The 24,209-nt window shown below is 45.6% G+C and overlaps 1 long non-coding RNA gene across 1 annotated transcript in view; it reads left to right on the plus strand.

The window, feature by feature from the left end:
• Window positions 1–23,850, plus strand: part of LOC146345145 (uncharacterized) — a 35,511-nt gene extending 11,661 nt beyond the window's left edge. The window contains exons 2-4 of the long non-coding RNA XR_014791889.1: window positions 9,219–9,303; window positions 18,324–18,371; window positions 23,151–23,850. This is a non-coding gene — a long non-coding RNA (uncharacterized LOC146345145). The remainder of the gene's footprint in view (window positions 1–9,218; window positions 9,304–18,323; window positions 18,372–23,150) is intronic.
• The last annotated feature ends 359 nt before the right edge of the window (window positions 23,851–24,209 follow it).

Genomic DNA, 24,209 nt, shown 5'->3' on the forward strand with positions numbered 1-24,209 from the left:
GGAGGACAGCGGCGTTCATTTAATGTTTCTAAAATATCCAAAGGGTCAAATATTCAAAATATAGCTCTGAATTGACAGAACAAACCTTGCAATGATCAAATCTATCGCCATCCTAAAACTAAAGGAAACCACATAGCTAATACCATATGTATATGGATGTGTGTGTATACACACACACACACACACACACACACACACACTGTATTCTGTAGAACAGCTGTTTGGATAGCTAACGGTCTCTGAGACTTAACAGAATAAGGACTCACTGCCAGGATCAGTTATTCTGCTTCTGCCAGCTCTGAAGTGCGTGCTCTAGAATTAGTGCCCACTTAAAGTAGCCTTTCCAAAACACTAGCAGTGAAATTGCATCAATACAAAAATTACAGTGGAGGTGATTAAATCCATGGCATACACAGAAAATACTTGCAGAGATCAACACCAAAAAAAATACATCCCTATAAGCAATATTGATATACTGCTTATAGGGATGCATGAGAAATTCATTTCAGTTTGTTCAGGACTTTTGAACATGTGATGTACAAATTGGCCCAAACTGTATACTATGCCAAGTGCATAGTTCTAGGTCTATAATATCAACCATCTTTATATATAATTGGAAGAACTGGTTGAATTGGGAATTTTCAGATTTGCAAGGGAGCATTTTCATCCAGTTTGATAGTTTGCATTTGAAGCAGATGGTTAGCAACTGAAACAATAGCTATTGGATAATCAGTGGATGTGGTGTCAAGCACTAAAAGTGTTGGGGAGCAATGAATTCTTCAAACTGCAAAGCCAGTAGCACAAATGAATATGCTCTTTGGAAACCTCAGCAGAAACAGGCTGAGCATTGATGGAGATTTTGAGCCCCTCGCATCCCTAGGAATTTGGATTCGGTAACAGTGTTTCATGCTCAGCATTTATTTACTGTGTGTGTGTGTGTGTGTGTGTGTGTGTGTATGTGTATGTCCTAAAGAGAAGGAGTAGGAGAGATTAGGAGAGATCTACATAGCCCTCACCCAGTGGCCATTTTTCTTCTTAGGACTTCACAGAATCTTCTGCAAAATATTTTTTTAGTCTTATCTATGTTCTTTTTACTTCCTCTGAAATTCCTCAGAAGTTTTACTCCACTCAAGCAAATTTTCCTTGACACATAGCTTCAGGTAGGGAAGTATGAGAATTCTGTTTGGGGGTAGGGATGGCAGAGAATTCTGCCCCGGACTCCGGGGGGCCGGATTCTTTAGAAGACTTACCTCTGCCTCCATGCGGAATCCTCTTCACCCTGCAGAATCCTCTTCAGCCCTGCATCCCTGCTTTTATGTGTTAGGCTATGCAAATATTTGCGTAGCCTATCGCGTTAATGAAAAGCACAGATGCAAATGGCGTCCAGGATGCCATTTGTGGCCGTAAAGGCCTTAGTTTAAGGTAAATGCAGCCATTTACAGCTGCATTTACCTTAAACTAAGGCCTTTATGGCCACAAATGGCATCCCGGACATCATTTGCAGCTGCATTCAGTAGTCCCATTCAGCCAGCAATATGGCATGGTGGCCATATCGCTGACACTTCGGAGCTGGCCGGCGGCTTCGCGGACTCACTACGGAGTGGAGCCGGCCGAAGAGGATTCTGGGGGGAGGAACGGATCACCTCCCCCACCCCTGCTGTGGACCCCCCCCTCCCCAGCCTGGCAGGTAGGGGATTCGGAAATCCCTATTTGGGGTGAAGTCTCAATAGATTTTAGTGGTTTGGCCCTGGTGGATTTTGTTTGTTTCCCCCCACTGGCATTTACTCCATCTGTAGTGAGTTCCCCCAATAACGGCAGCAGCAATTTGCACAAATATAGTTTTTTTTTTCCCTTCAGGTCTTTAAATTTGTGCAAATGGGGTAACTGATATAGAGATCAAAGGTCTTGAGCAAATGTGAAAGTGGAGGGTGAAATTGACAAGTTCTTTGACACTTAGGGAACATGGCTCTACTGGGCTAAACAAAGTAGTGTGTGGAGAGGATAAAAATGACAAGGATATTTACAGAGGGAATATGCCTCTGTGGAGCTACCTAGTGGACAAGCGGACTTCCAGAAATGTACACTTGCACACAAGACCCCCCCATAAAAATATATTTAAAAGAAAAATAGGGATGGCAGAGAATTCTGCCACGGATCTCAGTGAGGCCGAATGCCAGTGCATTCAGCCCCCCAAACTCCATGGCGGAACGGCCTGCCCCCCCCACCCCCCTGTGGATCCCTCCCGGGACGAGACTTACCTGGGGCGGATCTTCCGGGCGGCGGCGGCGGCTGCGGCGGCTGCAGCGGCTGGTCTTCCGACCGGCTGCCACAGCCTCCATTTGCAGTCTTGTTAAAAAAAAAAAAAAAAACCCGACGTGATAGGCTATGTAAAGATTTACGTAGCCTATCATGGCTGGGTTAAAAAAAAAAAAAACCATGTACGCAAATGGCGGCGGCTACGGCCGCCGCCATTTGCATTCCTTATTTTTGGCTGTCTTAGTCTACATAAATATTTACATAGGCTAAAACGGTGAATGAAAAAGGGACACAAATAGAGCCCGCTACGCTATTTGCATTCCACTTTATTTTCGCCATCATAGTCTACGTAAATATTTAAGACGGCCAAAAATAAGGAATGCAAATGGCAGCAGCCATAGCCGCCGCCATTTGCATATGCAGTTTGTTGTTTTCCCCAGAGCCCTCTGCGGCCGGAAATCCGGCTGCGGATGGCTCTGGCCTGGGCTGGGCCTGGCCGGCTGCTCCGCGGAGCTGCCGCAGAGCACAGCCGGCCGTAGAGGATTTCGGGGGGGAGGAATGGATCGCCTCCCCCCCCCCGTCGAGGATTCCGGGGTGAGGGACGGAATGCCTCCCCCCCCCATCAACATAATCCGCAGAAAGGTAAGTGACTTTCGTACATCCCTAGGTTATAGTGAAGATATAATTCAAAGTTACCTGGTTTTGTACAGAAATCTCTCCAGATCAAAAAGGCACAGCTTTGTTATGAACTTAGCATCATTTTTCCCAGTACTTCTCTAGCGCAGCATATTAAATGAGATTTTGCACATGCCCAGTCAGTATTCAGCAGACCAGGTGTGCTAAAGCAGCTGCTTTGTAGACATATGCAGAAATTCTTTAATGTGTACCCATTAATGCCTTACTCTCAACAAAAGTATCATTGATACATCGATATAAAAGTATAACCAGACCATCTGCCCATGCAGGCCTTTTCACTTTGTACCTTTGTTTGGGTCAATTCTCTTGCTGGTTTCTTGCAAACCTGAATATGGATCTTGTCCCCAATTCAGATCTAACACTCTCTCCTATTCCAAATTGTATTTGTTCAAGATAAAGATGGGCGAACTCCCCTGCATCCCCCTTGTGAGCTGGACTCCCACCTCTTGCCCCACTCTGGAGTACACACAGGGCAAACTGCCAGACAGTCTGTGGGTGCCCATCAAGGGCTTGCAGCTCCCCAGCCCCAGTTGTTTTGCAAAAATGTTTCCTTCTCCCTGAAGGAAACATTTCCACAAAACAACTGGAACTAGCCAATGCTGGCTCTTTGGCGCAAGTGTTTCCTTCTCCCTTCAGGGAGAAGGGAACACTTGTGCCAAATGACTGGCACTCAGTTAGCTGCAATAGCAAGGATGGGATGGGGAGAAGGGAGCCCTGTGCCCCTTTCCTCCTCCCATCCCTGCAACTGTGGCAGAAGTGGCAGCAGGGACAGGCCCTGGTCATTTCACATTAGTGTCTGAAGGAGACACATAAAACAACCAGGCCCTGCCCCAGCTGCCACCACCAGCATGATAGCAGGGACAGGAGGAGGAGAAGGGAAGCACCTCCCCTCTCCTCCTCCCATCCCTGCTACTGTGGCAGTGGTGATGGCGGCAGCAATGGGGACAGGCCAGTCATGTTACGTAAGTGTCAGACACTTACATAAAATGACCAGAGCCTGTCCCTGTCACCATGGCAGCAGGGATGGAGGAGGAGAAGGGAGGTGCTTCCCCCTCTCCTCCTCCCTTCCCTGATACCACAGTGGCAGTAGCAGGGACAGGGACAGGGGGCTCGGTGAGGGAGCAGGCAGCCGTGCACTTGCCTGACTTGGCTTGCACCAAGTCGGGCAAGCGTGGGTGGCCATGCATGGACTGGCATCCAAGGGCCAAGCCAGTGAGAAATTGCTGGGCTTCGGGCCCCAGCCAGATGCTTGTGCCATCCCTAGTTGAGGGTGGCAGTTGAATGTCGAAGTGGCTCTCTACCATGGTTGAGGCTGGTGGATGGATACAGAACAGGTGAATCTAAACAGGAGCAATATGGTAACTTGCATGCTTGCAGCCCCATCAGCATAGATGCACCAACATTTCAAGCTTGAGAGAACTCTTGGGAAACAGATGCACTTTTTCTAAATGCTCTCCAAGAGAGCTCATAAATATTGAGCCAATTCCAAAGTGAGCTGAGGAGAGTTTGCCCACCACTAATTCATCAACTTTCATTGTATAGAAGTTTTTTGCTGTCCAAAAGTTTGTTCTGCATCATCTGAAATCATCCCCCCCCCGCCCCAGATATACATAATTGGATCGATGACTGAAGAACCCTAGTAATTTTTCAGATAGCAATGTTTAAATAGAGAATAATATTTGATCTCTCTTCCTATAATGCCTTTTGCTTCAAATGTCTCTTTTGATTCTCCCCATGCAATGTTTCCTTTCTTACCCTCTCATCTCTTAAGGTTTTGGTTTATCTGCACCTGATTTAGAGATGGGTGAGAAATTCAGCCCATTGAGTGTTTTTTGTATGGATTTACCCAATTTGCACCTAGTGAGCTGAGTTGTGTCTTGAAATCTGCATTTTTGGAGTTTTCCAGTGCTTATCTCTGGGAAAATCCACATAAAAATGTGTATATTAGGAGAAAGGGTACACAAAATGCATATCTTTGAGAAAAGTATATACTAAACTTCATTTCAGTAATGTAAAGTATTTGGTTGGAGCGGAATTCATACATTTAAAAATGTGCACAAAGATGTGTGCATTGATGCATGCAGTAGGGAAAATGCACACACAAAAAGTATGAATTTCCATTTGGATTTTTAAAAAAATGCTAAATGGGACAGAATGAAATTCACCTAAAAAAACCTACAATCTCAGCTAGACTAAAATTGACAGATCCATCCACTCCTAACCTGATTAAAAAGGTGGATTAACAGAAGGAGTTTCATAGTGGGTTGCATTTCATATTTAAGTTGCCTGCTTTAAGGCATAGTTGTACTACTACAATTTTTTTTTTTTTTAATGTAAGATAATTGTTTCAAAGGTGTCTGTGAATATTTCTGCTTCTTCCGTCACTTGATCTCTTGGGGGCTAGAATACAATGCAGTCAAGTGATCGACCCATGTATCATGCTCAAAACGTGCATCTCATTCACAGTTACCATGTTGACTTGCTTAGAGCATGCCCCACAGGTGAACACCAACCACACAACATCCTTTTTTCTCCAGTAGCAGATGTGTTGCCTTTCTGAAAGATATTTTTTTGTAGGCTGGCCATAAATGCTAAACAGATCCCTGAGCTCTGAAAAAGCACACCCATCTGGTATGGATCTTTGCCACCCAAACAACACACAGCTGCTCCACCAGAATATGTAGGCGTGTTTTAAAAAAATGCCTGTAGGAAAATGCAAATCTGTGTTTTGCTATGAGCATCAGTAGTTGGACCAGGAAAAGATTCCACCAATTTTGGCTGATTGTGATAGAGATAGATAGATAGATAGATAGATAGATAGATAGATAGATAGATAGATAGATAGACAGATAGGCAAACAGAGAGAGAGAGAGAGAATCTCACATCACAAAAGGTTCTAGTAAAGCAGGCCTGATTTTTTGTTTAAAATACTCCAAATGGCTCGCAGTATAAAGTGATAATAAAATCCACGATAAAACCAATTTTAAAATCTACAGCAGCAGTAATCTAAATCATATTTAAAACCAAGCAGCAAAACAATTAACCATCCATTAAAAGCCCAGATAATTAACAGTTCCTAACGTGTTGCCTAAATGATAAACGAGCTGGTGCTAGCCAGACATACCTGGGAAAGTATGGCATCACCACTAGTGATGCTGCCAAATTTTGAAATTAATTGGCTTATTAGTCAAAACTTCTCCATTTGTAATACTCCCCTTTGTAATTTCTGATGAATTATGAATAGGGATGGGCTGATTCCCTACCTGCTTCTCTGGGAGGGGGGGGGAATCCACCCACAAATCCGATCCAGTCCTCCTCCCAGAATCCTCTTCAGCCAGCTCTGCTCTGTGGTGATTCCGCGGAGCCGCCAGCCAGCTCTGTAGTGCCAGCAATAAGGCCGCCATTGCCATGCCATATTGCTGGCTGAGGGCTCACTCCGGACACAAATGGCATCTGCTATGCCATTTGCAGCCATAAAGCTCTTAGATTAAGCTAAATGCAGCTATAAATGGCTACATTTAGCTTAAACTAAGGGCTTTATGGCAGCAAATGGCATGCACTATGCCATTTGCGTCTGTGGTTTTTCCCGTGATAGGCAGAATCGCCGTGAGGAGGAAAAGCCCCAGATGGTTCCGGAGGTAGGCAGAGGTGAGTTGTGCCATTCCGCCATGGACTCCGGAGACAGAATCATTGGGGTCTGTGGCGGATTTCTCTGACATCCCTAATTATGAATTTACGAATCAGTTCAGAACTGCTTGCGAGCATGTGCCGTCTGCATCTAAACAATGCCATTTCTTTGCATGTGCTGAATTTAACCCTTGCGTGATCTGGTGCATCCACCGCTGCTCCCCTTTTCTTTGTCGCCACCACGTAGGGATGTATGAAAGCCACTTACCTTTTCGCAGCTTGGATTCACAGTGGGGGGGAGGTGCTCCATTCCTCCCCCCAGAATCCTCCCTGGGCCGGCTCCGCAGAGCCGCCGGCCAGGGCCATCCGCAGCCAGAGTTCCAGCCATGGACGGGCTGCTGCAGACACAAATGGCAGCCACCGTAGCGGCCGCCATTTGCGTCCTGCGAAGCTGCCATGATAGGCTACGTAAGTATTTACATAGCCTATCACGGCAAGCCAAAAAAACACAGCGTACGCAAATAGCAGCAGCTACGGTGGCCGCCATTTGTCTTCCCTATTTTTAGCCATTTTAGCCTACGTAAATATTTACGTAGGCTATTACGGCGAAAAAAAGGGGAACGCAAATAGTGTAGTGGGTGCCATTTGCGTTACTTCCCCCCCCCCCCCGTTTTAGCCTACGTAAATATTTACGTAGGCTATTACGGTGAGTTACGTAATTACGTAGGCTATTACATTGAGCTGGGAGCAAGTGGGGTGCTGACATGTGTAGGAGTAAGTTGCATTGAATTTACTAAGACTTACTTCTGAGTAGACATGCACAGAGTTGGTTCTCCTCTCTGCTCAGCTTTGTATTTCCACATCCAGATCATTATCAAACCTCCTGTTAGTTATCTCAGAAGACCCTTGGGTGAATGGGGGGGGGGGTTTCCAGGGAACAGCTGGATTGAGGGAGATTACACACACACACACACACACACACACACACAATAGAAGAATATAGTTCTTCATATTCCCTGGTATGTTTATTCCTCATTTTGTCCATTCCCTGAGCATGTACAGAGTGTGCTTTTTATTCAAACAAAGAGAAGGTTGCTGATCTTTCCCTTCATGCTGCATTTGTACAAGTGAAGTGTAACTACTTCAGAAAGAACTTTCCATTATACTGTCTCTTTTTCTTCATGAGTTTCATAACAGAAGTATGATGTAGTGGTTAGAGTCCAGCCCAAAGTCACCCAGTGAGATAATTAACAGGAGGTTTGCTAATGAGCTGGATGTGGAAATACAAAGCTGAGCTGGGGGCAAGTGGGGTGCTGACATGTGTAGGAGTAAGTTGCATTGAACTCAGTAAGACTTACTTCTGAGTAGACATGCACAGAGTTGGTTCTCCTCTCCATTTTAACCTCACCATGTCACCAACAAGGCTGGATGTGGAAATAGAAAGCCTAGCGGGGAAATAATACTCATGCAGGGCTCCAGACCAGCATGGTCATTTTAAAAGGTTCTTTCTTTCTTTCTTTCTTTCTTTCTTTCTTTCTTTCTTTCTTTCTTTCAAACAGCGTTGCATTAAACAAAGAGTGCATCGCTCAGGCACACCTAGGGCAGCCTTGTTTTGGGAAGCCCCGAGGAGGAGGAAGTGTTTTGGCTGAAAGTAATTACTGCACGTCTCAGGGCAGGGGGAAAAATTAGGGTTGGCGGAGAATTTCTCCCCGAAACTTCGGGTGGCCAAGCGCCAACGTGTTCGGCCCCCCGAACAAGTTTCGGGGAGAAATTCTCCGCACCCCCCCCCGCCCCCCGCACCCCCCCCGGGATGGGACTTACCTTTCCCGAATGTCCCTCCCAGCAGCGGGTCCCGGCGGCGGTTCGTCGGGTCTTCGTCATGGGCGGGGGCGGCAGCCAATCTTTTGACAGGCTGCCGCCGCCGCCATTCCAATAAAACTAAAAAAAAACACCCGCCCCCGTGATAGGCTACATGACGATTAACGTAGCCTATCACGGCTAGATTTGCAAAGTCAGCCATGATAGGCTACGTAAATCGTCACGTAGCCTATCACGGGTGACTTTAAAAAAAAAAAAGTATGTACGGATAATGGCGGCCCCCATAGGGAGCCGCCATTCCCGTTCCTTATTTGGTCGCTGTAGTCTACGTAAAGATTACATAGACTACGGCGAAAATAAGGGCAACGCTATTTGCGTTGCCCTTATTTTCGCCGTAGTCTACGTAAAGATTTTTTTTTTTTAAGTCACCCGTGATAGGCTACGTGACAATTTACGTAGCCTATCATGGCTAACTTTGCAGATCTAGCCGTGATAGGCTACGTTAATCGTCACGTAGCCTATCATGGGGGCGTTTGTTTTTTTTTTAATTTTTAATTTCGCGGCCGGGCGAGGCGAGGCGCCTCCTCCCCGGCCTGAATTTCGGCCGGGCGAGGTGGGAAGCCTCCCCCCCCAGCCTGAACTTTGGGGGGAGAGCAGCGAAGCGCCTCCCCCCCACCGCGAAAAGCTGCAAGACCAGGTAAGTGGGTTTCGTGCACCCCTAGAAAAAATACATAAATATCTACCAAACATAGCCTTTCTTATGTAAGTTATGCAGAATTACGGCTGTCAGCATGGATTTATCTTCGTAATTTTCGGAGCAGGAAAAAAAAGAGGAGAATTCTGGGAGCTTGCGAATGACGGTACGGAGCACTGGCTGCAAACTGCGGAAGTCAAGCGGCACAGAAGGTACACAATTCGTACATCCCTAGAAATATAATGAATGACTGGAAGAATGAACCTGTTTCGCATTGAAACGTAAGATTTGACAGTTCACACTGCAACTGTTGATCTTCCTTTGAGGGCATGCACATCGATGCTTGACCCCTTTTGCAGCCTGACATTTCTTCTTCCTCAGTGAGGTTTTCAGCCCCGCCCTATGCCAGTCTACTAAAAGTAAGTCCCAATAAGTTCAAAAGGGGTCACTCTCAGGGAAGTGTGCTAATAGGTTTGCAGTATCCATCAACAGCCCAGTTGTGATCTTAGCATATGTGAACTCGGTTAATCCCATTGCACACTGAGTATGACTGTTCTTCCTATAAGCACATTGCCTAGGTATAGAGGGATCCCCACATGGTCCAACAGAGTCCTTTCCCCCCCCTCAGGGCACATGCATGGGAGCACACACAGTGTGCAAGGGGAAGACCAGGGAATTGGTATTCTTTGTGTGCTTTCCATATTTCCATCTAGCTCCAGATCTCAAACAAATTGACCTAGTGGACGGCCACCACTGAATGATGGTTATGTGAAGCAGGTAGAGGCTTCTTATTACTCACACTGTCCTGGTGTGCTGCCTATGGGTGTATCTGTGCACACCACGAGGAACAGGGGTAGGGGGACATATCAGGAAAATGACCTAAATTAGGGGTGAGCAACTTGTGGCTCTCCAGCTACCACTCCCATCATCGCTCACCATTGTCTATGTTGGCTAGAACTGATAGGTAGAATAGAATCATAGAATAGTAGGGTTGGAAGGGGCCTATAAGACCATCGAGTCCAACCCCCTGCTCAATGCAGGAATCCAAAGAATCTAGGTGTTAACTGGTGTTGAAGGCCATTTGGGGGATCACAAGTTGCCCAGTCTTGCCCTAAGTATTGCACAGGACCTTAATTATCAACAACCTCAGATAGGCAGATGATACCACCCCAATGGCGGAAAGCAAAGAGGATCTAAAGAGCCTCTTGTTGAGGATGAAAGTGGAAAGTGCAAAAGCTGGTTTGAAACTCAACATTAAAAAAACTAAGATCATGGCATCTGGCCCCATCACTTCCTGGCATATAGAAGGGGAAGAAATGGAAGCCGTGACAGATTTTATTTTCTTGGGCTCCAAGATCACCGCAGATGGTGACTGTAGCCATGAAATTAAAAGACGCTTGCCCCTTGGGAGGAAAGCTATGGCCAACCTAGACAGCATAGGAAGAAGCAGAGACATCACCTTGCTGACAAAGGTCCGTATAATCAAAGCTATGGTTTCCCCAGTAGTAACGTATGGCAGTGAGAGCTGGACTATAAGGCTGAGCGCCAAAGAACTGATGCCTTCAAACTGTGGTGCTGGAGAACACTCTTATGAGTTCCCTGGACTGCAAGGAGGTCAAATCAGTCCATCCTAAAGGAAATCAACCCTGAGTGCTCATTGGAAGGACAGATACTGAAGCTGAAGCTCAAATATTTTGGCCACCTAATGCGAAGAGAAAACTCCCTGGAAAAGACCCTGATGCTGGCGAAGATTGAAGGCAAAAGAAGAAGGGGACGGCAGAGGATGAGATGGCTAGATAGAATCACCGATGCAATGAATATGAACTTGAGCACACTCAAGGAAAGAGCGGAGGACAGGAAGGCCTGACGTGCTATGGTACATGGGGTCACGAAGAGTCGGACATGGCTTAACGACTGAACAACAACAACAATAGGGATGTATGAGGAATTTGTTTCAGTTCATTTTTGATCAGAATTTTATCCAGTTTGCACACTCTGGACTGAACACAGACTTGGACAGAATCTGTGGTTAGGGATGTGAGAACCCATCCCAGTTCGGGTTCTCTAGGGGCCAGCTGAGCTCTCCCCCCACTCACTTGCCCTCCAGGCTGAACTCGAGCCTCCCCTCCACACTCAGTAAGCAGCCCGCAAATTACCTGGGCCTGTTTGTCTCTATCCCAATCACCATGTTTTTAAAAAGCATGGTGATCATCTCCGCTTGCCCATAGACTTATATGCAAAATAGCATTGCGAAACTAGGGTATATGGGTGATCCACAGCACTTTTTGTGTATAAGTCTGTTGTTGTTCAGTCGTTCAGTCGTGTCCGACTCTTCGTGACCCCATGGACCATAGCACGCCAGGCCTTCCTGTCCTGCGCACTCTCCCGGAGCGTGCTCAAGTTCATATTCATTGCATCCGTGATGCTATCTAGCCATCTCATCCTCTGCCGTCCCCTTCTCCTTTTGCCTTCAGTCTTTCCCAGCATCAGGGTCTTTTCCAGGGAGTTTTCTCTTCGCATTAGGTGGCCAAAATATTGGAGCTTCAGCTTCAGTATCTGTCCTTCCAATGAGCAGTCAGGGTTGATTTCCTTTAGGATGGACTGATTTGACCTCCTTGCAGTCCAGGGGACTCGTAAGAGTCTTCTCCAGCACCACAGTTCGAAACCATCAATTCTTCGGCGCTCAGCCTTCCTTATAGTCCAGCTCTCACAGCCATACATTACTACTGGGAAAACCATAGCTTTGATTAGACGGACCTTTGTCGGCAAGGGGATGTCTCTGCTTCTTACTATGCTGTCTAGGTTGGCCATAGCTTTCCTCCCAAGGAGCAAGCGTCTTTTAATTTCATGGCTACAGTCACCGTCTGCGGTGATCTTGGAGCCCAAGAAAGTAAAATCTGTCACTGCTTCCATTTCTTCCCCTTCTATATGCCAGGAAGTGATGGGGCCAGATGCCATGATCTTAGTTTTTTTAATGTTGAGTTTCAAACCAGCTTTTGCACTCTCCTCTTTCACCCTCAACAAGAGGCTCTTGAGATCCTCTTCGCTTTCTGCCATTAGGGTGGTATCGTCTGCATATCAGAGGTTGTTGATAATTCTCCCAGCAATCTTAATTCCGACCTCTGATTCATCCAACCCGGCATTTCTCATGATGTACTCTGCATATAGGTTAAATAAGCAGGGTGACAATATGCAGCCTTGTCGTACTCCTTTCCCAATTTTGAACCACTCGGTTGTTCCATGTCTGGTTCTTACTGTTGCTTCTTGACCCTCGTACAGGTTTCTCAGGAGACAGGTAAGGTGGTCTGGTACTCCCATCACTTTAAGAATTTGCCACAGTTTGTTGTGATCCACACAATCAAAGGCTTTAGCGTAGTCAATGAAGCAGAAATAGACGTTTTTCTGGAATTCTCTTGCTTTCTCCATGATGCAGCGAATGTTGGCGATTTGAGCTCTAGTTCCTCTGCCTCTTCTAAACCCAGCTTGTACTTCCGGTAGTTCTCGGTTCGCATACTGCTGAAGCCTAGCTTGTAGGATTTTGAGCATCACCTTGCTGGCATGTGAAATGAGCGCAATTGTGCAGTAGTTTGAACACTCTTTGGCGTTGCCCTTCTTTGGAATTGGAATGTAAACTGACCTTTTCCAGTCTTGTGGCCACTGTTGAGTGTTCCAGATTTGTTGGCATATTGAATGAAGCACTTTAACAGCATCATCTTTTAGGATTTTAAATAACTCGGCTGGAATACTGTCATCTCCGCTAGCTTTGTTGTTACTAATGCTTCCTAAGGCCCACTTGACTTCACTCTCTAGGATGTCCGGCTCAAGTTCAGTGACCGCACTATCATGGCTATCAGGGACATTCAGCTCTTTCCTGTATAGTTCTTCTGTGTATTCTTGCCACCTCTTCACACAAATATGCTTTAAGCAACAGGAGAGGAATACATTCATTTCAAAGACTGTGCACAAATGAATGCATACATTTGGAAAAAGACACATGAAAAGATGCATGGATTTTCATGTGAAAAGACAAACCAAAGCTTGCTGCCTGATACAGAATCATGTCAGAATGAGCTTTGAGATGGAATTCAGAGAACTTGAGCAAACTTGGCTTTTGATTGATTCACACAACCCTACCTTTGACACAGAGGTCAAATTCAAGCAGAATAAATTATGTGGGCAAAGTGATCAGACTGTGATGTTTCCCTAACAGATACAGTGAATGCAATAATTGCCTCTTTCAAACATTTTGGGTCCATTTTCATTATTGCGAGGTGTGAAGGTTTGAGGTGTTTTGGTGAAGGGAAAAAAGGGGTCAGACTTAGAGGCCTGGAGTTTTCTGTCGGGAGCAAGTAACCCTGAGAGGACTAATTTCATTTCTCCAGTTAAGCATCAGTTTAATTTCTCCACTTAAGTTCTATTTCTTCAGATTTGAAGCTATACTTTCAGTTTTGAGGGAGAAGAAGGGTATATCAAGAGAGTGAGAGACCCAGTAAGAGCACAGACAGCCAGAGCCTGAAGTGAGAGCAGAATATGAAGAGTGAGCAACCCAGAAAAGTCTAAGGACAGCTAGGGGAAAGGAACTTGCATTTTGCAAATTGTATTTTCTTGTAATGCCTTTTGTATCACTCAGCTCTGTTGTGTAAATACCCTTACTTGTAATTTGCTGCTTTAAATTTACTAGTAAACTGTTGTGGTTAACCCCTGTGTCTAGAGGGTCAGTCATCCCACGTCTACAGCCTAAATCCCACGTTACTGGGAAGGGGAAGTCTGAAAGAAGGAAGGTGGAACTCTTAAGGAGGCAAGAGGTCCTTAAGGGGTTACTCAGGGGGTCCATGTCATAAGGGAAACCTTAACACCATCCATGTCACAAGCCCAGATATCCAGTCAATCCTAATGCAAGCAAACACAGTAAACAGCAACTTGAAAACAATTGGGTTTGCTAAATTGCTCAGCACACAAGGTTGGGCACCATTGTATCAAACATACACAGAAGAATGTCACATTTATGGACTATTATAGCATACGGGTCATAGGACCAAATACAAAAACAAAAATCATCTACTACTCTGACCAGCCTTGGTACAATCATGGCTCAGCTCTGGAAAAACCCATCAGAGTTAAGCACTTGAACGGCTAAGAAATCTATTAGAATGAAACATCGCCCCCTTTTTGTGCTCTCTCAAGCACGTAGTGGTATACATTTTGGAAATGAAATATGCCTCCGAGAGACCTGCAACCAAGTTCATAATGTCAATCTTCATTTGAAATAGGAGGAAGCTCAAAAAAAAAAAAAAGGATGATTTAGGACTGCTGGCAGCAAGGGGGTGGGGGAAGCTGGAAGTCATTGTGAAATGACTGGAGTAGCTCAGCCATGGTCAAGTTCTATACTCTCAGGTAGGCTTGGGTGAGAAATCAGTTTCAGTTCCAATTTGATAAGAATTTCCCAAAATGTACAAGTTTCTTGGTGTTCAGGATGGAAGGACCTTGTCATGCAAAAAATCCAAATGTGAAAGAAACTGAAACTGACAGTTTCATCCATCCAGGTCCAGGGCTTTGATTGTTTACCTCTGAAATGTCTGGGTTTGAATCCCTGTGTATTCTTGTGGTGGTGACTCATTCTTGTGGTGGTGAATCAGGGTTAGGGATGGTGGAGAAATCTGCCATGGACTCCAATGAGGCCGGATTCTTTAGAATCCAACCCCCCAGAGTCCGTGGCTGAATGGACTACTCCCCCCCCACACCGAAATTCTTCCCAGACAGACCCTACCTGCTGCCGGCCGGTCCCAGCCGTTGCCATCCGTCCACTGCCCTGGATTGCAGACGCAAATGGCATCCAGCGTAGCCGATGCCATTTGCGTCCCTGCTCTTTTCAGTGATAGGCTACATAAATATTTACGTAGCCTATCACCGAAAAGAGCAGGGACACAAATGGCATAGTGGGCGCCATTTGTGTCACTATTCTTTTTGTGATAGGCTACATAAATATTTACATAGCCGATCACTGAAAAGAGCAGGGACACAAACGTCGTCAGCTATGCCGGACACCATTTGCGTCTGCAGCCTGGCAGCGGACGGAAGTCCAGCTGCAGATTGGCCAGGCTGAGGACGGGCCCAGCCGGTGGCTTCCCGGACTCACCCTGGAGCGGAGCCAGCTGGGGAGGATTCCGGGGGAGGGACGGATCGCCTCCCCCCACCCTGCGGACACCTGAACCAGAACGGGGTGAGTATTTCGTACACCCCTAATCAGGGTTGCCACCTCTTCTTTCTGACAGGCTTCTCATCTTTAATGGCTACAGGTCAAGTAGGTCAAAATAGTCTGCTCCTTGATGGAAACGGCTGTACCTATTGGTTTGTAGGGATGGCAGAAAATTCCGCCACGGATCTCGGTGAGGCCGAATGCCAGTGCATTCGGCCCCCCAAACTCCATGGTGGAATGACCTGCCCCCCACACACCCCCCCTGCGGATCCCCCCCGGGATGAGACTTACCTGGGGTGGATCTTCCGGGCGGTGGCGGCTCTGGTGGTGGCTCCAGCGGCGGCAGCAGCGGCCGGTCTTCTGACCGGCTGCCACCGCCACCATTTCCAGTGTTAAAAAAAAAAAAAGACGTGATAGGCTACGTAAATCTTTAGTTAGCCTATCACGTCTGACTTTAAAAAAAACAAAAACGCGCATATGCAAATGGCGGCGGCTACAGCTGCCGCCATTTGCATTCCTTATTTTGGCCCGTCTTAGTCTACATAAATATTTACGTAGACTAAGACAGCGAAAATAAGGGGAACGCAAATAGCATCCACTACGCTATTTGTGTTCCCCTTATTTTTGCCGTCTTAGTCTACGTAAATATTTACGTAGATTAAGATAGGCCAAAATAAGGAACGCAAATGGCGGCGGCCATAGCCGCCATTTGCGTACGCGCAGTTGTTGTTGTTTTTAAAGTCAGTCATGATAGGCTACGTAAAGATTTACATAGCCTATCACGGCTGACTACAGGGTCGCAAATGGTGGCAGCTACAGCCGCCGCCATTTGCGTCCCTGCTAGCCAGCGGCCGGATATCCGGCTGCTGGCGGAGCCGGCCAGTGGCTCCACGGAATCCCCGCAGAGCGGAGCCAGCTGGCGAGGATTCCAGGGGGAGGGATGGAGCACCTCCCCCCCCAGCAGAACCCGGCGGAGCCAGGTAAGGCCAATTTCATACATCCCTATTGGTTTGTTGTTTGATAAGAACTTACCAAAATTCAGAAATTTCTTCAGGGTCAGAATGGCTGTACCTATTGATTTTGGCTGTTACAGATGGCTGAGAATTTTGTTTCAAACTATTCCTGATCAGAATTTACCAAAATTCACACATTTCTTCATATTCATGACAGAAAATTTTGAGGTTTTTTTTTTTTTAAAGGAATGAGGGAGAAAGTGAAACTGATGGTTTCATCCATCCCTATCTCCAGAAGCCTACTTGCTTCTCCAGACAGCATTCCAGGGATGGCCATAGGTGAAAGATGTCCAGGGCGGCAGCTAGGGAGGGGACTGTCCCTGAGTGACTGTCTGTGGAGACACAGTGCTGCCTACATGACTCTGTACCTCTCTCTTTTCCTGGATTTCCCCCCATCCATCCATGGCACAGCATCAGCCATCCTCCTGGCCCCTTCTCTTTCAGACCATCGGTACCCAGGGGTCAGCTCCTTCGTGGGTGATTATACTCTATAATATTCACTGCCCCGTGGCAGTAAGAGGGCGAGTGTATACACATGCACAGGTACAGAGTCTGCACCCAGTATGGTGGGGCAAATTCCAGAGCCCCCCCCCGGGGGGGCACTGGGACTGATATTAACTACTGTTAGAAAAAAAAAGGTGTCCCCCCTCCAGCATGGTACTCACTAGAGAAGCACTGAGTGAAGCAGCTGCAAACACCAACACTATTTTAATTTCATTGGGGTGGGGACCCAGAGGGCAGCTTGACCAGGGTTCCTTCAAACATGGTTCTGGCCCTGCAGAGATACACTGAACTGTTCTGGGGCCTACTATACAATCACAGTTTACAAGGCCCAGTGGGAAGCATCGTTGAGAGGCCCACAGCCAGGATCATGTAATGGTGAGATTTAACACAGATACAAACATTTCACTTTCCCCCTCTTTTTGAGACATGCATATAACAAAAGGTGGCAGTGATTTGCAGTATTTGGGGTGGCAATAAGTGGTTTTCCCTCATTATGTTCATTTATGGGGCCACAGGTTCACTATTCCCTGCGTTCTACTCTTCCTGGTTTCTGGTTTAGTGAGGGGAACTCCAAACATTGATTCCAGAATCTGAGCATGCACACTTCGCAATACATTGCAATCCTTTCTGTTCCTTTGCATCTCCTCCCACTCCACCCTTCTGTACTGGCACGTTCATAATAAAACAAAGAGGCACAGAATCCATTTGGATAAATTCGTGACATGATTAGCCTTGAGAAGAGAAGACTGAGGGGAGATATGATAGCGCTCAACTTGAAAGGTTGTCACAGAGAGGGAGGCCAGGATCTCTTCTCGATCATCCCAGAGTGCAGCACATGGAATAATGGGCTCAAGTTACAGGAAGCCAGATTCCGGCTGAACATCAGGAGAAACTTCTTGACTGTTAGAGCAATACAGCAATGGAACCAATGACCTAGGGAGGTAGTGGGCTCTCCCACACTGAAGGCATTCAAGATGAGGGTGGACAGCCATCTGTCAGGGATGCTCTGACTTGGATTCCTGCATTGAGCAGGAGGTTGGACTCGATGGTCTTGTTGGCCCCTTCCAACCCTACTATTCCATGATTCTATTATCATATGTGTAACCCAAACAGCATGTGTGTCATTCAAGTGGCTGCTTCTTTCCTTTAAAGCCCTAAGCCAGCCTTCCTCAATCTCATGGTCTCCAAAGATTTAGAACTACTAAAGCTCTTATCAACCCTGACCATTGGCCATGCTGGCTTGGGGCTGCAGGGAGTTGCCCTCTAAAATAGCTGGAGGGCACCAGGCTGGGGAAGGCTGCCCTAAACAGCTCAGGACCAAGCTACTTGAGGGACAGTCTCCTCCCATGTGAATCAGGCCCATTTTTAAAGATCTGTGGATACGGCCCTCATTGAACATGCCAAGTCCTTCTGAGATACAGTTGGTGGAAATGCAAGAGAGGGCCTTTTCTGTGGCAGGACCCTGTATGTGGAACTCCCTGCCCCAAGAAGGTTTTTGTTTGTTTGTTTTTTACAATAGGTATATACTGCTCCATGCCAGAAGATTTCAGAGAGATGAACAACAAAGGTAAAAGAATAAAACACCAGGTTAAAACAGTTAAAATATTTTTAAGACAAATTCCAATTAGGTCGAATTTAATAAACTGCAGCTGGTCACGCAAGGAAGGCCTCCCGAAATAATAGTGTCTTCAGGAGGCACCGCAAGGAACACGACGTTGGCACCTGCCTGACCTCCAAAGGCAGGAAATTCCATAGGAAAGGGGCCACCACACTGAAGGTTCTTTTCCTGGTGGACTCCAGCTGGGCCATGGGTCTATGTGGAACCACCAGGGACATGCTCTCTGATAACCTCAGTGACCAAGCAGGTTGGTAAGGGAGGAGGCACTCTCTTGGGTATCCTGGCCCCAAGTTGGTTAGGGCTTTGTACACTAGTATTAATACCTTAAACCTGGCCCAGTAGTGAATAGGCAACTTAGATGGCCTTCATCTTCGCTGGGCCAAGGACACCCAGGTTCAATTTATCTCTCTCAGCTATGAAGTTCACTGGGTGCTGTCAGGCAAGTCAGCATCTTTCAGAACACCCTACTTCCAAGGGACAAGGATAAAATAGGATGATGCCATCAGGTTCTGGTTGGCGTCAGCCCCTGGAACCTTCAGGCAGCTGCTAGGGCCACGACCCTGGGGCCCCAACACAGGGTTCCTGAGTCCTCAAAGTGCACACCATTTTAATTACCTTCTGTGCCAGGCATGCAGAGCCTCAGGCCTACAAGCCAAATGCAGCCCACCTGAGCTCCAGATCTGACCCTCTGGGGTTCTCCATATGACCACGCCCACTCCCCTGGCCCCACCCCCTTCCCCTGACTGTTGATTGTTTGGTGGTTTCCCATGTTTTGCATGGTTTTCTCCCTTCTAAAAGGTTGAAATGCCTCTGCTAAAGCTTAGTTATTGGCAGCGAGAGCTTTCAGCTATGCTGGTGGTTTGGTCCTGCTTCCTTTGCCATTGGCCCACCACTGGAATGCAGCCCCCAAGAGCTTCTCTGAAATCCAACACAGTCGTCAGGCTGTCCTATGCTCTTGAGCAATGCTAGGCTGGGAGCACTGTAAGTCATTAAAGCAGCATGTGGTGCCCAGCAGTGGAGGCTGGTGGCTCCAGTTTCTGTGGGGCTGTGAATCTATTCTGGGTTTCAGTCAGAACCAGCCAGAAGAACTCTAAAGGAGCTATCCACAGCTCTGAAATTTGGGGGCTAGGATTCAGCACCTTGGATATCTCCTTTGGAGTTTTGGCAGGTTCTGACTGCAACCCAGAATGGATTCACAGCCCCACCAAAATCAGAGCCGCCAGCCTCCACTGGCCAGAGGTCTGAAATTATCACTTGCAAAATTTAACATCCTGCTGATAGAGAGTATACTTTTATTTCACCAGTTCATCATAACTGTTTTAGATTAGACTACTTTTTTAATTTCTACATCTTTAGTGTGTCAAATCAAAGATTGCAAGATTGATACATTGGTAGTGTCAGATCAGGCCCCAGTATGTTCGGAACTGCAATTTTCTGATACTCCTGAGGTCCCTGGTCTTTGGCGTTGTAATGTTTCTCTTCTCAATGATGAGAAGTTTAAAACTCAGATGTTAGCTGAATTAACAGTACTTTAATATTAATGAGGGTACAGCAGGTTCGTGCACCATTGAATGGGAGACTAGTAGTAGTAAAGCTTTTATAAGGGGCCAAATTATCTCTTATGCTTCTTATCAAAAGAAGCTTTTAAAAACTCAACAGACGCTTTTACACAAGAAGCTGAAATGGCTTATAACTCAGTTTGCCACTTCCCCTACAACACAACTTTATCAAGAGCTACAGAATACTAAGCATGAGCTCAATAATATTCTTTCACAACAGAAGGAATTTGCTCTGACTTAAGACAGAAATATTGGGAAAATGGTGAACGTCCTAGTAAGATCCTTGCACATTGTCTTGAACAGCACCAACATCCAAATGTTATTTCAGCTATTCAATATCAGTGTGGCAAAGTATATACTTCTCCCACAGACATAAACTCACAATTTTTAAAGTTTTATTCCGATCTGTATAATACTGGGAATAGATACCAGAGCAAGATGTGGATGCTTTTTTCCCTCAGATTAATCTTCCATGTTTAGATTCTTCCCAACAACAGCTCCTTTTAGCTCCTCTGCGTTCAGAGGAAATTATGAATGCAATAATGAAAATGAATACTGGGAAATGACATGGACCATACGAATTCCCAATTGAGTGGTATAAAACATTTTCTAGATTTTTAGCTCCAAAGCTGTATCGCCTTTGTAACCATATTTTTGAGGTGGGCTCCCTTTCTTCATTGTTAAATGACGCTTATATACTGTGATTCCTAAGCCAGGCAAGGACCATACCCATTGTGCTATCTACCTATATCATTAATTAATGTAGATATCAAAATATTAACAGCAATCTTGGCTGATAGATTGCAACAAGTCATGGCTACATTGGTTAGACCAGATCAGGTGGGATTTATTAAAAATAGACAGGGGACTGATAATCTTACATTAGTTGTTGATCTAGTTGTTTTAAACTCTGAAAGAATTGACCAGGCGGCCATCATTTCCTCAGATGCAGAAAAGCCCTTTGACAAAATCCATTGGAAATTTATTTCTATTACATTCATTAATTTTGGTTTTCCTATAGAATTTTTGAAATGGATTAAAATCTTATACTCAACTCCAAGTAGGGATGGCAGAGAATTCCGCCACAGACTCCATTGAGACTGGATTCTTTCGAATCCAGCCCTGCAGAGTCTGTGGTGGAATGGAGCAATCCCCACCCCCACCCCATGAAGTCCCCACAGATCAGATCCTACCTGCCTCCGGCAGTCCAGATTTGGCCTCTGCTGGCTGCTGCTCTAGTGTGTGGCCGTGAATGGCGTCCTGTGTAGGGGACACAATTTGCATCCCCACTTTAGCCATGGTAGGCTACATAAATATATACCTAGCCTATCACAGCTACAGCAGTGATGCAAATGGCATCCCCTATGCAGGACACCATTTGCGTCTGCAGCAGCCTGGCTGCAGATCGGCCCAGCCGGTGGCTCTGCAGATATGCTGCAGAGCAGAGCTGGCCAGGGAGGATTCTGGGGGGGAGGAACAGATCGCCTCTCCCCCATCGAGGATTCCAGGGGGATGACCTGATTGCTTCCCCCCTGTGGACCCCAGCGAAGCAAGGTAAGTGGGGTTTCATACACCCCTAACTCCAAGAGTGAGAGTAATGACTTAACAGCTTATTTGCAGCTTTTTTTATTTTACTTGGGTAGGGCACCAGATGAGGGTGTCCACTCTCCCCATTGATATTCAACTTATGGTTGGAACCCCTGGAATGTACTATTAGACTAAATAGTAGTATCCAAGGATTTGTCCATTTGGTTTAGAATTTAAAATTAGCCTTTATGCTGATGATCTTTTGTTGTTTATCTTGAGACTCCAGTTGTCGGTTCCAGCACTGGTGAAATTGATTAATACCTTTGGTGAATTGTCCAGCTATTCAGTCAAAGTCAGAAATAATGCCAATTGGAAATAGGGTATACTCTAGGGTATTAGCCAATTGGCAATTTCGATGGTGCCCAGAGTTTATTACTTACTTGGGAATAATTATCCCTTGAGATATATCTCAAATGATTAGGTTAAATTTAAACAAGTTTATTTCACTAGGGATAGATAGATGATAGATAGATAGATAGATAGATAGATAGATAGATAGATAGATAGATAGATAGGCATCTTTAAAGTTGAGTTTATGGGGTATGGTGACTGCAGTTAAGATGAATACCATCATACCTCAAATTATTTATGTTATACATGGGATCCCCATACTTATACCTGGTAAGTATTTCCAAAAACTTAATGCTTTGTTTAGTAAATTCTTTGGGGGTTCCTTTCTGCCAAGAATATCTTGGAAAAGGATGCAACTTCCAAATAACAAAGGCGGGTTCGGTTTTCCAGATCTAGCTATGAACCATTGGGTCCATTTGCTGACTTGTACTCAACTTTGGTCTTTTCCACTTAGATTAGATTTCCCAACTTGGTCAGTGCTGGAATCTTCTTGTCTGGAGCCTCTCTTTAAATGGATTGCATTAGGTTCTCAGCATTTTAAGGCACACAGAGCTCCCCCCACAATTTTAGCAGTTATTGAAGTGTGGCATATAATGTCACATGGATATGAACTTGAGCATGCTCTGGGAGAGAGCGCAGGACAGGAAGGCCTGGAGTGCTATGGTCCATGGGGTCACGAAGAGTCGGACACGACTGAACGACTGAACAACAACAATAATATAATGTCAGGTCAATCACAGTTTGATCCATTTTCCAATGCTAAATTGACTTTATGGGAAAATCCAGATTTAAGAACTGGAAAGAAAACTTTTTTATGGTGGACCTGGACAGATAAAATGATCTTTACGGTTTACCCTGGATCAATTAGTGGAGGTTGATGATGAGTTCTTGTTATTTTCAAATAAATATGATACAAGTGGTTTATAGCAGGAATGGAAGAGGGAATTGGTGGAGAGTGCAAAAGCTGGTCTGGAACTCAACATTAAAAAAACTAAGATCATGGCATCTGGCCCCATCACTTCCTGGCATATAGAAGGGGAAGAAATGGAAGCCGTGACAGATTTTATTTTCTTGGGCTCCAAGATCACCGCAGACGGTGACTGTAGCCATGAAATTAAAAGATGCTTGCTCCTTGGGAGGAAAGCTATGGCAAACCTAGACAGCATAGTAAGAAGCAGAGACATCACCTTGCTGACAAAGGTCCGTCTAATCAAAGCTATGGTTTTCCCAGTAGTAATGTATGGCTGTGGGAGCTGGACTATAAGGAAGGCTTAGCACCAAAAAATTGATGCGTTCGAACTGTGGTGCTGGAGAAGACTCTTACGAGTCCCCTGGACTGCAAAGAGGTCAAATCAGTCCATCCTAAAGGAAATCAACCCTGAGTGCTCATTGGAAGGACAGATACTGAAGCTGAAGCTCAAATATTTTGGCCACCTAATGCGAAGAGAAAACTCTCTGGAAAAGACCCTGATGCTGGGAAAGACTGAAGGCAAAAGGAGAAGGGGACAGCAGAGGATGAGATGGCTAGATAGCATCACTGATGCAATGAATATGAACTTGAGCACACTCTGGGAGAGAACGGAGGACAGGAGGGCCTGGCGTGCTATGGTCCATGGGGTCACAAAGAGTCGGACATGACTTAACGACTGAACAACAACAACAACAACAACAACAATTTTGTTTGATCAATGGACGGCTGTTTTGGCATCTGTATCAGATATCTCTATGGACCTTATTCAGCAAAAACTTTTGTTTCAGGTCTATTGGACACCATAAAGTCTTTTTAATAAAGGTTTGTCAAATTTGGCTAGTTGGTGGTGGTGTAATGCAGTCAATGCTTCTCCTATTCATATGTTTTGGAAATGCCCAATGGTTGCCTCCTTTTGGGAGGAGGTTATTAAATGAATAAATTTTGTATTGGAAGGCTCTTTAATATTTACTGATATAAATATTCTTTTAAATTAGTTACCTGCTTCTTGGAATGTAACACATGGTCAGCATGAATGGATCTTTCACATCCTTTTGGTTGCTAAAAGACTGATACTATGATACTGGAAGGATAAAAGCTCACCTCCTGTAATTTTATTTATTTATTTATTTATTCATTAAATGTATTAATCGCCCATCTGGCCGGTCACCTAGCCACTCTGGGTGATGTACAACAATAAAAACAGTTCATACAATAAAATTCAACATTAAAAACATCACATTTCTAAAATTACCCTAGCCCACCCCAAATGCCTGCCTGAACAACCATGTTTTTAATGTGTGGCGGAAGCTCATTAAAGAG

This window comes from Heloderma suspectum, chromosome 5 (genome assembly GCF_057233095.1).
Source record: "Heloderma suspectum isolate Gila_16-S chromosome 5, 16-S_ref, whole genome shotgun sequence".
In the NCBI taxonomy this organism is placed as follows: Eukaryota; Metazoa; Chordata; class Lepidosauria; order Squamata; family Helodermatidae; genus Heloderma; species Heloderma suspectum.